Genomic DNA, 13,070 nt, shown 5'->3' with positions numbered 1-13,070 from the left:
CTTGTTTTTAGTAGACAAATGTATATCTTTGCTTTGTTCCATAGCAGCAGTTATGATAGATTTATTATTTACATTCAATCAGAAAGTCTAATTTAAATAAAGGCATGAGCAGGCAAGTAAAATGTTGCCCAGAACATGACTTTTTCAGTAGTTAAAAGTTCTGAAAGATAGTCTAGTTGGGGAAATAAGTCAAATAAGATGCTGATTGTCTTAAATTGGCTGGTGTCTCCACCAAGAAGTTAAGAAATAAGTTGAGATCAAGATATGTCTAGAAAAAATACTTTTGCATGTTATGTTTGAAGAGTATGTAAATGTAACCCTTTTCATTTTTGCTTGTAAAGCACAATTACAGTAATAGCGATAATAATGTTGATGATGATTGGGGTTTGTGGCTAGGAAAAACTTTTATATCCTAGTGAAACCATGGGCAAGTATTCATGGAAACTGACATCAAAAATTTTGAAAGTTCCCTATAGAATTCTCAGCATAGTTGAGGTCAAAGTGTGTAAGAGGCTTCAGTTATATGGGTAGTTGCTCCAGATCTTTGCTTTATTTGGTAAGGGCCAAAGAGTCAGTCTACATTTCTACCAACAGGTGATGGTCAGAAAGACCAAAATACCTGAAGTGTCAACTGAAAAAAGAATTAAAGAGAGCATTTCTATTTTTCCCTTCCAGGTAGTGATGATATTGGAAAAAGTTGTTTAAAGTGCTTTAAGAAAATTTCAAAAGCATTTTTCTTTTCTCTTATTTCTCTGATGGCTTTTGTCTTAAATTTCTCCTGCTGTAGCACTGTTATTTAAGACACTGGAATTAAAGGATTATAACAAATAAGGGCATGCCAGCTTTTTGCTGTTAAAAAATGGTTTTCTTGTTTTGGTTCATCTCAGTTAACTGAAAAGGTCCTCACCTAATCATGTCCTCTTGTCATTGAAAGGCAGGAAAAGACCTAACACAGCAGAGAAGACTATTTTCAAAATCAATCCTTCATATTTAAAAGAGAGATCCATCCTCTCTAGGAGGTGCAAACATAGTCATTAGAACAGAGACCTCCATCTTCTCAAGTGCCCTCCCATTTTTTCGCACTGAGAGGAGCTTTCAGGTGCCTGCTGGGCTAACTAAAATAGATGGCTTTTTCCCTTTAATGGGGTTCAGTTTGATTTTCTGTCATTGTGGTCAATGACACAAGACCTGTTCCACTGTCTGAATGCTAGAGGAACATCATTTTCCCTCACATCATTTGAGCTGCATTATTTTCACTCACCTATCAGCTCTGTGTCCTTTTTGGCTTTTTTTTTTTTTTTTTTTTTTTAAATACTGGCCCTAACGTTTCACAATTTCCTAAGAATGCAATGTGCATGGGATTCATTGGATAAAGGTACCTCTTATTTCTGAAACTCTTTTAAGCTGTAAAAGAAAACAGTGAGTCTTTGAGCTGTCTTTTCTGCTCTGTGTTTGATCTCTGAGACAAAGAAGAAATTGTTCTCCTGCAATTTTCTTCCATTACGGTTTGTGCAAGGTCTTTCCATAAAATGGCCTAAAGATCCCCACCCCCATTTCTGCACGGAATATTGGAATCAGCTGTTCATCCTTCCATCTCAAGAAGAAAGCTCTGCTTAACTCCCAGTTCTCAGGCATCATATGATTGTCCTTAAATACATCCTTAAAATGTCCTTGGTACCAGCTGTGTATCAGACTCAACTGTTGGGCTCACCAACTCAGAGACATCAAGACAGGCACCTTCTGTATCCTAAACAACTAAAATCACACTCACAAAATCATAGCTTCCACTCACAACACTCTAAATACCATATATTGAGTACTTAGAATGTACTAGGCATGGAGCTGAGTGCTCTCCAATTGAACCCTAGCAATAAGGCTAGGAGCAAGGTTTAACCTCGTTTTTCACATGAGAATACTGATGCTCAGTGGGGGAAATTACATATTTCTAAAATTACCAGTAGTGGTAGAACCACATTTCAAATTCAGATTTTCTGTCTCCAAAGCCAAAAACCTTAACTTCTACCACATGTCACACCCCTTCCTCCTGTACCCACCCCATGTATCTGAATGAGGTTGGACTGGGGAGGGAGGTGGAGATACACTGGTTGGAAAGAGACAGCTTCTTCCTTGAGACCCTCTTGGAAAGCACAGAAAATGCATTTTCCCTGGAAATAATTCTCTGGAATTATTTGACCTTGGCCGCTGAGAGGAGGAAGAATCTCTTTACCAAGTAAGTCTCTGACTTTCAACATTTTGGATAAAGCTCACAATCTTTGTGTCACAAAAATGTCAAGGGTATGGGAACACCATGGCCATGCATCTCCCTCATCTCTCTTTTGTGGCTGCACACTTCTAGTGGGTGTGTGCAGCAGAAATATCTACTCTTTAAATGGCTCTGAGTAATGTTGCCAAGAAGTACACTTACATTATTTAAAGACCTTTTAAAAGAGAATCCTCCCCCCTTTAGCACGCTCTTGGCTGATAATCCCCATTGAACAATCTGCGGCTATATTTCTTGGAGACATTATTTAAAATCCTTTTAAAGTGCAGTTCTTCCTACTTCCCGACGATTGATACCTGTGAAGGGCTTAATAGTATCGAGGAGGGGGGTGATAGGGTAAGGGAGAGGAGGATGACTGCTACTTAAAAGGATTTAAAAGAATGTTGCTGCCATATTTCATAACCATGATGCCTAAAAGCCTATAGTAAGGGAGAAAAAAAAAGAGCTGCTGCTTTTTTTTTTTCTGGCCCTTTAAAAAAAATTGGAATATATTCCAAGTTTTCTTCACCTTTTTGAACAACCATCAAGCCAATGATTGACCAGTCTGTAGTAGTTTCACATTCAGAGCCCAGTGCTCATCTGGAGAAACTAGAAGAGACTTTAGAATTTTCGAAGTAAAGATTGAAAATGCAAATGTCTACAGAGGCTAAGGAGAGTAAAGTGGGCTGGATGTAAGACAATAGGGACTCATGTAGACTATTACACACACACACACACATACACACACACGGTATAAATGTCATACAATATATATATATAATACATATATATGCATATATATAAACATACGTATACCTGGCTTTCAGGTAGCTTAAACAAGTAATACATTTAACTGATATTTATTGAGTGCTGTGCTCTAGATACTCTTCTTAAACTTTATGTACAGTATTTCATTTAATACTCATATTATGTGAATTATATACTCTTATTATATCTTTAAAAATCAGAAAACTTCATTCAGCAGCATCTCTAAGGTCAACACACCATTTTGAAGCATCTGTAAGAGCCGATAATAGATTTCAGTTCTTTTTGTAACATGTGAGTATTTATTTGCACAGTTGCTCTAAATGCCATCTAGCCTTCTGAAATGAAAGGATTGTGGGAATTTAGAGCTTGAATGAAATCTAGGAATTATTTAATCAAATGCTCTCATTTTACATATGAGAATACTAAGACAGAGAGAAAGAGTAAGTGACATGGCTAAATGGTGGCAATGTTCAATATATGTTATTTACTACTCTATCAAGATTCTCCTTCCGTTCCTGTTTCTGTGCTATATGGCATGCAACTCAGCCATATCCTTCTACCATGTCCCTAGACTTGGCCACCTGATTTTGGCCAGTGAAATGTTAGCAGATGTTTTATGTAGAGTTATGAAAAACACTTGTGCCAGGAAGCTTGCTTGCTCTCTACCTTTGCCATTTCCATGGGCAACATGAGAAACATGAAATCAGACCTTTTCGGCTAAGCCCAGCCTAGATCGTTCAATCCTTTTTTGACTCACAGACTCATGAGAAAGAAACAATTCCTGTTTTAAGACACTGAATTATGGGTTGGCTTATAATAAAACAATAGATAAAATTAGGTTGTTTTGTTATTGTTGTTGTTAAGGTTTCCAGAATGTTCTCTGAAATCAGGATGGGAGCTTTAAATGATAGAGACTCATTTTATCTTCTCTAAAATGTTCTACACTAACACTCAGTTAAAGTGAAAAACCAAAACTGATATTGAGAGACATGGATTTCAGCTCAAATAATACCTCCCAAGAGAAGCTTTCTCTTGACAACTGATACAGTATTGTGCCTTATCTCCCTAGTTACTCTAACACATTACTGTGTTCACATATCTAAAATTATTTATTTATTTTTTACCTATGTGTTTATTTTCTCCACTACAGTTGACATGCCAATGAAATGAAACTTGTCTTGCTCACCTCTGTATTCTTAGCACCTGTTACAGTTCCTGGTATATAGTTGGCCCTCACGAAATGTTTTTGAGGGAAAAAAGTTATCAAGTATTTGCATTTTGCCTGTTATACAATTTTGGGTCTAACATTCTAAGGGCTGCTCAGTGAGTAATCGGTCTAAGGAATTAGGGAAGGATTTGGAGAGGAGGTGACACTGAGCGAGGCTTGAGAAATAATGTTTCACCAGGTTGAGGTGTGTGGAATGACACAGGTGCAGTGGCACTCCAGCATAAAGAAAGACATGGAAGCGTGAAAGCTCTCAAGATACCTAGAGCAGTACAGCTTGGCTGGGGTGTAGACTCATGAATTCCTAGTGTGAACTGGAAAAGATGCCACTGCAATATTTCTTGGTTCTAAATTGGAAAATGTCTTGAATGCTACCCTAAGGATTTTATATATTCTGTCTTTTAGATTATAAGGTTTTTAAGCAGCAGTACATTTTGGGAAGGAAATTCTGCTGGTAGTGTGGAAAGTGAAGGTGACATAAGAGAAAGGTGGAGGCTACAGAGGTCTCCAACCTTTTGGAACCAGGGACCGGTGCTCCTATGAGAATCTAATGCCTGATGATCTGAGGTGGAGCTGAGGGGGTGATGCTTGCACTGGGGAGCAGCTGCAAATACAAATGAAGCTTCACTCACTCATCCACTGCTCATCTCCTGCTGTGCGGCCCGGTTCCTAACAGGGCACTGACCGGTACTGGTCCATGGCACAGGGGTAGGGGACCCCTGATTAAAAGACTGTTGCAAATAGTCCAGGTGTGAGATGATGACTAGTAAAACTAAGGTAGTGGCAGAAGTGGAAAAAGAAGGGAGGGAATGGCATTTAGAGACATCGAAGGGAGAGGATTGATGGGTTTTGTTGACTAATTTGAAAGAATAGGTGAGGAAAGAAGTCAAAGGAAGATGCTAGTTCTCTAACTCAGTGACTGAATGGAACGTGATGTCAAACTGGAGAGAAAAGGAAGAGAAACAAGTTTATGAGAAGATAATGAGTCTTGGATATGTTGGATTCGAGACGTTGAAAATTTCATTTCAAAAACTCATTATATTCAAGGCTTATGTCTGAAATGCTCCCTCCAAAAATGCAATAAGCATGTGCCTTCTGAAATGGTCATCCATTACCTTTATTTTTAAACATCCTCCTATACCTGTGCACTACCCATAAATGGATATCATGGTAAGTTAAAATAAACACTTTTTTTTTTTTTTTTTGCCTTTGCTTACACTATAAGACAGAACCTCCTGGTGGCAGGATTTAAGATATTTTGCATTTAAGTTTTTGACAGAGGAGGGAGATGAAAAGAAGTGGATTTATTCTGTGGCTATTTTACCACTCAGCATTCCTGAGCCAAATCATTTATAGTCATGAGAAATGAGCTGATTGCTGAGAAACACAAGGTGTGAAGATAAACTTGAGTCTATAATGCTGAGGGATCTTTGGGGAGAGACAGAAGGCTGTTGATGTTTGCAGAAATTCGATGGGCTGAGTAGGTGCTGTAGGGAACATGTCTTCTGTGCCAGACAGCAAAAGGTCACAGGAAAGATCAGAGCTACCTAGTTGTCTTGATGTTCTTAGACCCCAATCACTTGGAAGCTTCAGATGAACTCAGTATATATAATTCAAGCCATATGCATTCTAAAGATTTATTGTTAAAAACCCCACAAATTTGTAATCTCTCTTGATAACCTACACTGCTTGTTATAATCCTTACCATCAAGAAATTCATTTTGAGCTTTAACCTCTTCTCTTTTTAGACTACTTCTAATGAAGTTATACTTACACATCAAGTCTGCAAATATTTCTATCTTGGTTAGACTTATCTCCTGTCTCTCCCTCACTAAGCTATTAGCTTCTTGAGAACAAGGAAAATACGTCAGGTATGTTTATATCAGAGTGTTTGGCACTCAGTAGGTTCTCAATAAATGTCTACTGAATTTAAGAATAGATGAATGTAGCCCCCTTTGATTGCTGTTTTTGCTTTTCATATGTGCAAAGGTTGCCATTAAATCATTCTTCTGACCTGACATCTCATGTATCTTAGAATCCCATTCCCTTTAGTGGGAGTGTAAAGGCATGCTTCTGAATATGGTACAGAATAGAGAAGGGCTGGTGAGAGGAAAGTTTTTATATCAACAATTTGTGTGTATGTGAAAAAGACTGTATTAATGGAAAATGCCATCAATTTTAGCCCAACAAAACTCTAAAGTCATCTCAGTATAAAAGATTGAGAAGTACATGTAATAGGATAGGAGTTTCCATTAGAGTGGATGTGTTTGGATCTCTATTGAGTGTAGCTTTCTCAAAGTAACATGAAGGGATTGCTTGTGACAACAAATTATCTCCACTCTGTACTAACAGTTATTCATTTAGGCTTGCTGTCCATGCTAAGATGATATCCGTATAGGACAAACCCAAAAAGAGCAACATTGACAAAAGTTTCTTGTAAATTATGGTAAATAAAAAGAATAGCCTAAACTTGATTTCTTTAAACCTTTTTATCATATTCTTGTAGCATAAATTTCTCATATAAAATATATTTAGAGTCTATCATACCCTACTGTCTTGATAACAAAGGGAAAAAGGCAAGCCGCACTAAGTGTTTTTATAAAACTCTAATTATACGCATAACTCCTAAGGCTTCATCTTCCCAAACAGTTTAGTTTACTATACTAAAAAGTAAACTAATAATTACTGTTGATGTGATATTAATAAGGTAGGACTTTACTAATTGATACTAATAACTCAGAATTTGTGACTATATATGGTTATTGTTAGTAAAAAATTAGAATTATAATCATTGATGAATCTGTGTAAAATTAGTCTCAAAAACCAAGATATTAATGTTTCCTTATGTGACTATTTAGAGTTTTGATTATGAAACAGTTCTCTTTTCAAAATTAGATTATCTAAAATTATTTGTAAGTAGCCATTTTAGCTTTATTGTGATATGTGGTGGGCTATTAGAATTAACGACGATAATTTTTTACAATCAGATTAATAAAACTACAGCCTTTTGTACTTTAGAAATATCACTAATAAAGGCCAGTTTTTCCTTCAAGTACTTGGTTTTAATATTTATCAGGGTCAGAATATAAATCTTTAGAAATGGAAGGGTTACCATCCAGTCAAGGAGACAGAATTACACCTCATGGCATACGCTCTATTGCACATTATAGCTGGTGACCTCAAAGGACATCACGAAGCTTATTTTAATGGAACAGATACAGAAATTATACTCAAAATATGACAGCTTGCATAGATTATCCTAAAGTAGTAATGTTTTAAGGAAAGATTGTTTTCACTGGGGCTGTCTTACGTAGTCATAAACATTTAATAAGTGCTCCATACAACAATCCGCTTCCAGTGGTGCCACATCTGACAAGAATCCCAGCTCTTTCTTCTTCTATCATAACCACAGTAGCCAGAGTGAATCATAAGTTCAATAACCGAAGATGGATCTTTTTGCCTCTACTCTGTGATCCAGTGTCCCTCCTTGGAGAGTGACGTTGAGGGTGGGGAGGAGGTGGCGTTGGCCATAATGTGCTTAGCTGAAATTATTGGTAAAGGACATAAGGAGGAACGATTCAAGGTGATGGTGGAGCCAGTCTCCTGAATTCTGCAGGCTTCTCGGCTCATCCTCTGCAGTCTGCTGCATCAATTGGCAAGACTTCCCAGTGCGGGGTTTTGGTGGGGAGAAGAGCCTTAACTTCTTTTCAGATTTAAAGGCCCAGACTGCTGCATGATGGATTCTCCCCTAATATCATTAGCTGCACATGCTGCTAATTGTAGTGGCTGCTAATCCATCTGAGCAGCCAAAATGATATTAGCTTTCAATAGGATTTACATATATCCAGGCTTGTTTCTGCATCAGCTAGCAATTAAAGTTTAAACTGTTGAACATGCAGCTTGCTGTACGCTAAGTAATATTTAATAGCATTAACAATGCATTTCCCCATTCGCCTCTGAATCTCTTTATAGGCTCATCAATTCGCCATCACCTTTGTGTGGCATAGCCTACATTAGCTCTTATCCTGACAGCTTCCAGAGGAGGGCACTGTCATAAGAGACAAGACAATAGAAATGCCAGCTGCACATATAAGCATTAGCAGCACAATTTATGTTTCTATTCTATTCTGTCTCTCTTTCACACACACACACATGCACGCACGCACATACACTAGCACAGTTATTGGAGGAGGTGTGGTAGTTTATTCTTTCAGGTAAGGTTTTGAGAAACTGTAATCAACATATTTGGACTAAAGTGTTTACAGAAGATGAATATTAACTAAAAGTCTATGCAAATCATCTCAAATCATATGAGAAGTCCAGCTCTTTAAAGGTTCAGTGTAAGCAAGATTAAACTCTCTTGATTGGCTTGCTTAGTAAAGATATATTTGTATGACACTGAGTGAAATCAGGCTAGAACATAAACCCAATGAGAGTGGTTTTGTTGTCTTGTTCACAGCTGCATCCTTAACCATCTAGCACAGTGAATAACACATAAAAAGTGATTAGGAAATATTTGTATTTGCTAATTGTATGATATAAGTGACAGACAGTTGTATGATATAAGTGATTGTATGATATAAGTGATAGAGAGTTCAAAAATACAAAAAATATTTGTATTTGCTAATTGTATGAAATAAGTGATAAACAGTTCAAACTTCCTGATTCCAACCCCAAGCCTCTGATACCGCCTCCCTTGCTCACTGTTACATGCACATCCACCGCCCACTCACTCATTCCTAGGCCATTCACCAATGGGTGCACAAGTCAGGAGTAGGATGAAAGGTTCAACTTAGAAGACATTCTGCAAACCTTCTGCAAGAAAGGTGTCCATGTCAGAACCAGGCCTGGGATGGCTTGATACAGTGATATCTTTTCGGCTGTAAATCTTCTTGCCTGGGCATTATGTTGATGAATATTAAATGGTTGTCGTTATGTTGCGATTTCAGGATGAGAGAGCGAATTAGTTTCTTAACATTGCCATAACAAAGCATCAAAAACGGGGTGGCTTAAAATAACAGAATTTATTGTCTCACAGTTCTGGAGGCTGGAAGACCACAATCCAGGAGTCAGTAGGACCATGCTGTCTCTGACAGCTGTAAGGGAGAATCTTTCCTTGCCTCTTCTAGCTTCTGGTGCTCACCAGCAATCCTTGCCATTCCTCGGCTTGTAGACGCATCACTCCAGTCACATGCCTGTCTTCTCTCTGTGTCTTCACAGAATCTTCCCTCTGTGCATGTCTGTGTCTGCATCCAAATCTCCCCTTTTTATAGACACCAGTCATATTTGATTGCGGCCACCCTAGTGACCTCATTTTACTTGATAATCTCTGTAAACCTGAGCATTTCCCTGGATTCTTTCCAAATGAGGTCACATTCTGAGGTACTTGGAGTTAGGACTTACACATATCTTCTAAATAAACAATTTAACCCATAACAAGGGCTATGAACAATCTGGAAGATAGTAATGGAATGTTTTCAGGCCCAAAACCCTCCATTTTGGAGAAGCAGAATAATTCATATTCTCTGGGCACAGAGCTCCATAATAATTGAATTATTATTTCTTAGACCCTGCCACCTTGTAGTTCCCACCTTAACCGACTTTGATTACATACTGTTCTCCAACTATTTCCCTGCTTATTCCTTGTGTTTAGTAATTCCTCTCTCATCCATCCCTTCAATGCGGCATTCTATCAAAACTGCCAATTGCTCCATAGTCTTCTTCCTGTGTTCGGCCAACAGGCAACTGCTTTAAATTACACTTGCTCTTTGGTCCTACTACACAGGGATGATTGAGTCTATGCTATGTAAAATTGGTGAGACAGGCCAATTCATTCTAAGAGTTAGCTGTTTTATTAGGAACAATGATATTTAAAAGTCACATTAATTTTTTTGGTTATTTTCTTTCAAGGTAATTTATTGTTTTGGCATTCACATAAAATAAGGAATAAAAGTAACTATAGTTCTTATTTACATAGGCATCATCTATTTTCCTTTGAAACACAAAATGCTGAAAACATTCAGCACTCTCTTGGTTACCCAGGATATATTGGCTTGAGATGAATGAAACACATTTGCCTTTTGTACCTTATTTCTCTCTCTTTGGGAATTAGTATAATTATGATGAGTTTGGTAATTTTTATGGTTTGCAAAGCATGAAGTCTCATCTTAGAAAACCAAAAAGTCCCTTGTAATGACATGGATTGGAGCATGTCCCCATAATCTACTCTACATCCATAATTCAACTAAACAAAGAAATATAAAAATAAGAAATATTATCAATACCAATAATTAAAATTTTTTAATTAAAAAAATCTTATTATGTCTTTTGAGTTTTATTAGTTCCAGCTCCAGAGAAGAGCTCCATGTAGATGTCCTCAGCCAAAAGGGACAAAAACAGATGAATGACTTTCTTCACGCTTCTTGTTGGGCGAATCAGTCATGCTCCAGGGTCATGTTAAGTTTGCCATTTTTGTGCAAAATCACTTAATAAATTGATTAGCACCTTATCTTGGTGTCAATGCCACTCCAGTTTTAGAGATGTCCAAACTGTTTAAATATTAAAAACAAACCTTGGAGGACAACTTAGTGAGAAGGGACTTGTGCTAGCTGAAGATCAAAGGGAAACAGATAATTGCTGTATATATTTGATGTTAGCAGAGAAGTATAGTGATTTTGTCAGTGCACATGGTCAGAGCTTCTTGGCTGGCCTCATGAACAGTGGAGGCACTTGGAGAATATGCCAGGACAAGCATCTATAGAAAATTAGAGGGACATGTTCTAAAGAAAACAAGATTTTTAGCATTAAGAAGGTGACTATTAGACTGTGACTTCATGTAAACTATATTTTAGAAAATTAATGAACTCAGTTCTGGATATGCTAAAGGAAAAAAAGAATCCTTCGAAGTAGACAAATTTTAGAATGTATGAAGCAAAATATCATTACATTAATAATATGATATTTTAAGCTGGCATAGACATGAATTTTAAGAGAGCTATCGATAAATTATCAGTTAATCCTAGAAAAAAAAATCCCGTGGCCAAATGTTAATTTATGAGTATTTTATTAACTTAGGCTCAGTGTCTGAGTTTTCCACACATGGTCAGTTAATGAATGTGTAATGTATTTGGTTATATAATTTATTGCAGATATGCTGGGGAAGATTTAGGTAAAACATGAGAAAAGAAGAAATATGAGAAACAGCATTTTTCTTTAACCTTATATGGAATATTCTCTTGAATGATTTAATTATAAACTATGGTGTATACAGAAAAAAATTTTAGGACATAAGTTCTATTCAGACTGAAAAGCAGGATTTAACTATAACTTTGTTTTTGTTTTTGTTTTTGTTTTTGCTTGCTTGACATTCTTCTTGATGAGGCTGTAGGGTGACATAGTTCACTCTTGTTCTTTTCTTTAAAGCAGTCACTTTAAAAGCATAAAGCATCCCTATAAGAAGCCTAGCCATGGAAGCAGAGATTGGGTACATTAACTTCAGACCATGTTCCAGCCATGCTTATCTAAGAGGATGCTCAGCCCTTGGGTTAGGAAAAGTTTAAAGTCATAACAAAAGCAAACTGTGAGCAGTTGTTCCCCAAGTGATTATGTGTTTGGTTTGGACTTCTACTTCCGTGAATTCCTAGGGTTCATTTGCAAAATGGTAAGTTCATTTTGTATTTGAAATATGAAGCATCTAAGGAAAAGAATCTTAAAAGTAGAGTGACCTTGTTTTATATAAAATCCCCAACCACAGAATCTGCATGCCTGCACACCATCCTGTAAGCTATGTTACTTTAGTTTTTTAATGATATTAGTACTCTTCCCCAGATGATATAAGCTATGAGGGCAGGGATTCTGCCTGTCTTATTTACTCTAGCATCTATTGCAGCGTCAGGAACAAGATAGGTGTTCAAAAACAAGTGTCAAATATTCGTCACATAGGTAATTATAATTTAAGATGACTTTAAAGTTTGAGCTAATGGATTTCTTTTCCCTCAAACCTTTTCTTCTAATATTTCTTATTTTAGTAAATGTTAACACTAATTAATTACCCAATTGCTAAACCAGAAACCTGAGCATTTCTCTGGATTCTTTTCTTTCCCTCATGCCCCATATTTAATAAGCTCTGTGGTTGTTGTCTTAGATCTGTCCTCCACTCCGTATTAGCGCCACTGCTGTGCAAGCCTAAGACACACTGTTTCTTACCTGGACACTGCAATGCTTCCCCTACCTGTTTCTTTACTTTTACTCTCAACTTTCTTTATTCTCTTTATAGCCCCCGAATGATCTAAAAACAGAAATGGATCGTGGTATTCTATTTCACAAATCCTGAAAAACTTCCCCCAGACATCACAGAAAACCCACGTCCTTACCAGGGTCTACAAGGTCCAAATGGTCTGGTTCTCGCCTCCCTCTCCAATCCAATTTTGGTCTATCCTTCCGCTCATTCATTAAAATCTAGCTATGCTGATTTTCCTTCAGTTCTTAAAGAAATGCTATGCTTTTTCTCGCCTCTTGGCTTTTACTTGTATAGTTTCCTCTGTCTGGAATGAACTTCCCCTGATCTTTGAATGGCTGACTTCCTCTCACCCTTCTGGTCTCCTTTACCCTCTGTTTATCCTCTGAGAAAATGTCCTTGAACCCCCTATCTAAATAAGTTTCCTTCACAGCCCTCACAGCCTTTCCTCAGAGCACTTTATCTGTTTTGCATGTTTTTATAGTCCCATTACTATTTGCAAAAATTAATAATTTGTTTATTATCTATCTTCTCTAGTACTTTGGAATATGTCTGTTTAGTTTACTATAGCACCCAGTAAG

The sequence above is a fragment of the Pteropus medius genome, unplaced genomic scaffold, assembly GCF_902729225.1.
Source record: "Pteropus medius unplaced genomic scaffold, Ma_sr-lr_union100, whole genome shotgun sequence".
Lineage (NCBI taxonomy): Eukaryota > Metazoa > Chordata > Mammalia > Chiroptera > Pteropodidae > Pteropus > Pteropus medius.
The sequence above is the reverse complement of the archived record's forward strand: the minus strand, read 5'-3'. Positions refer to the sequence as shown.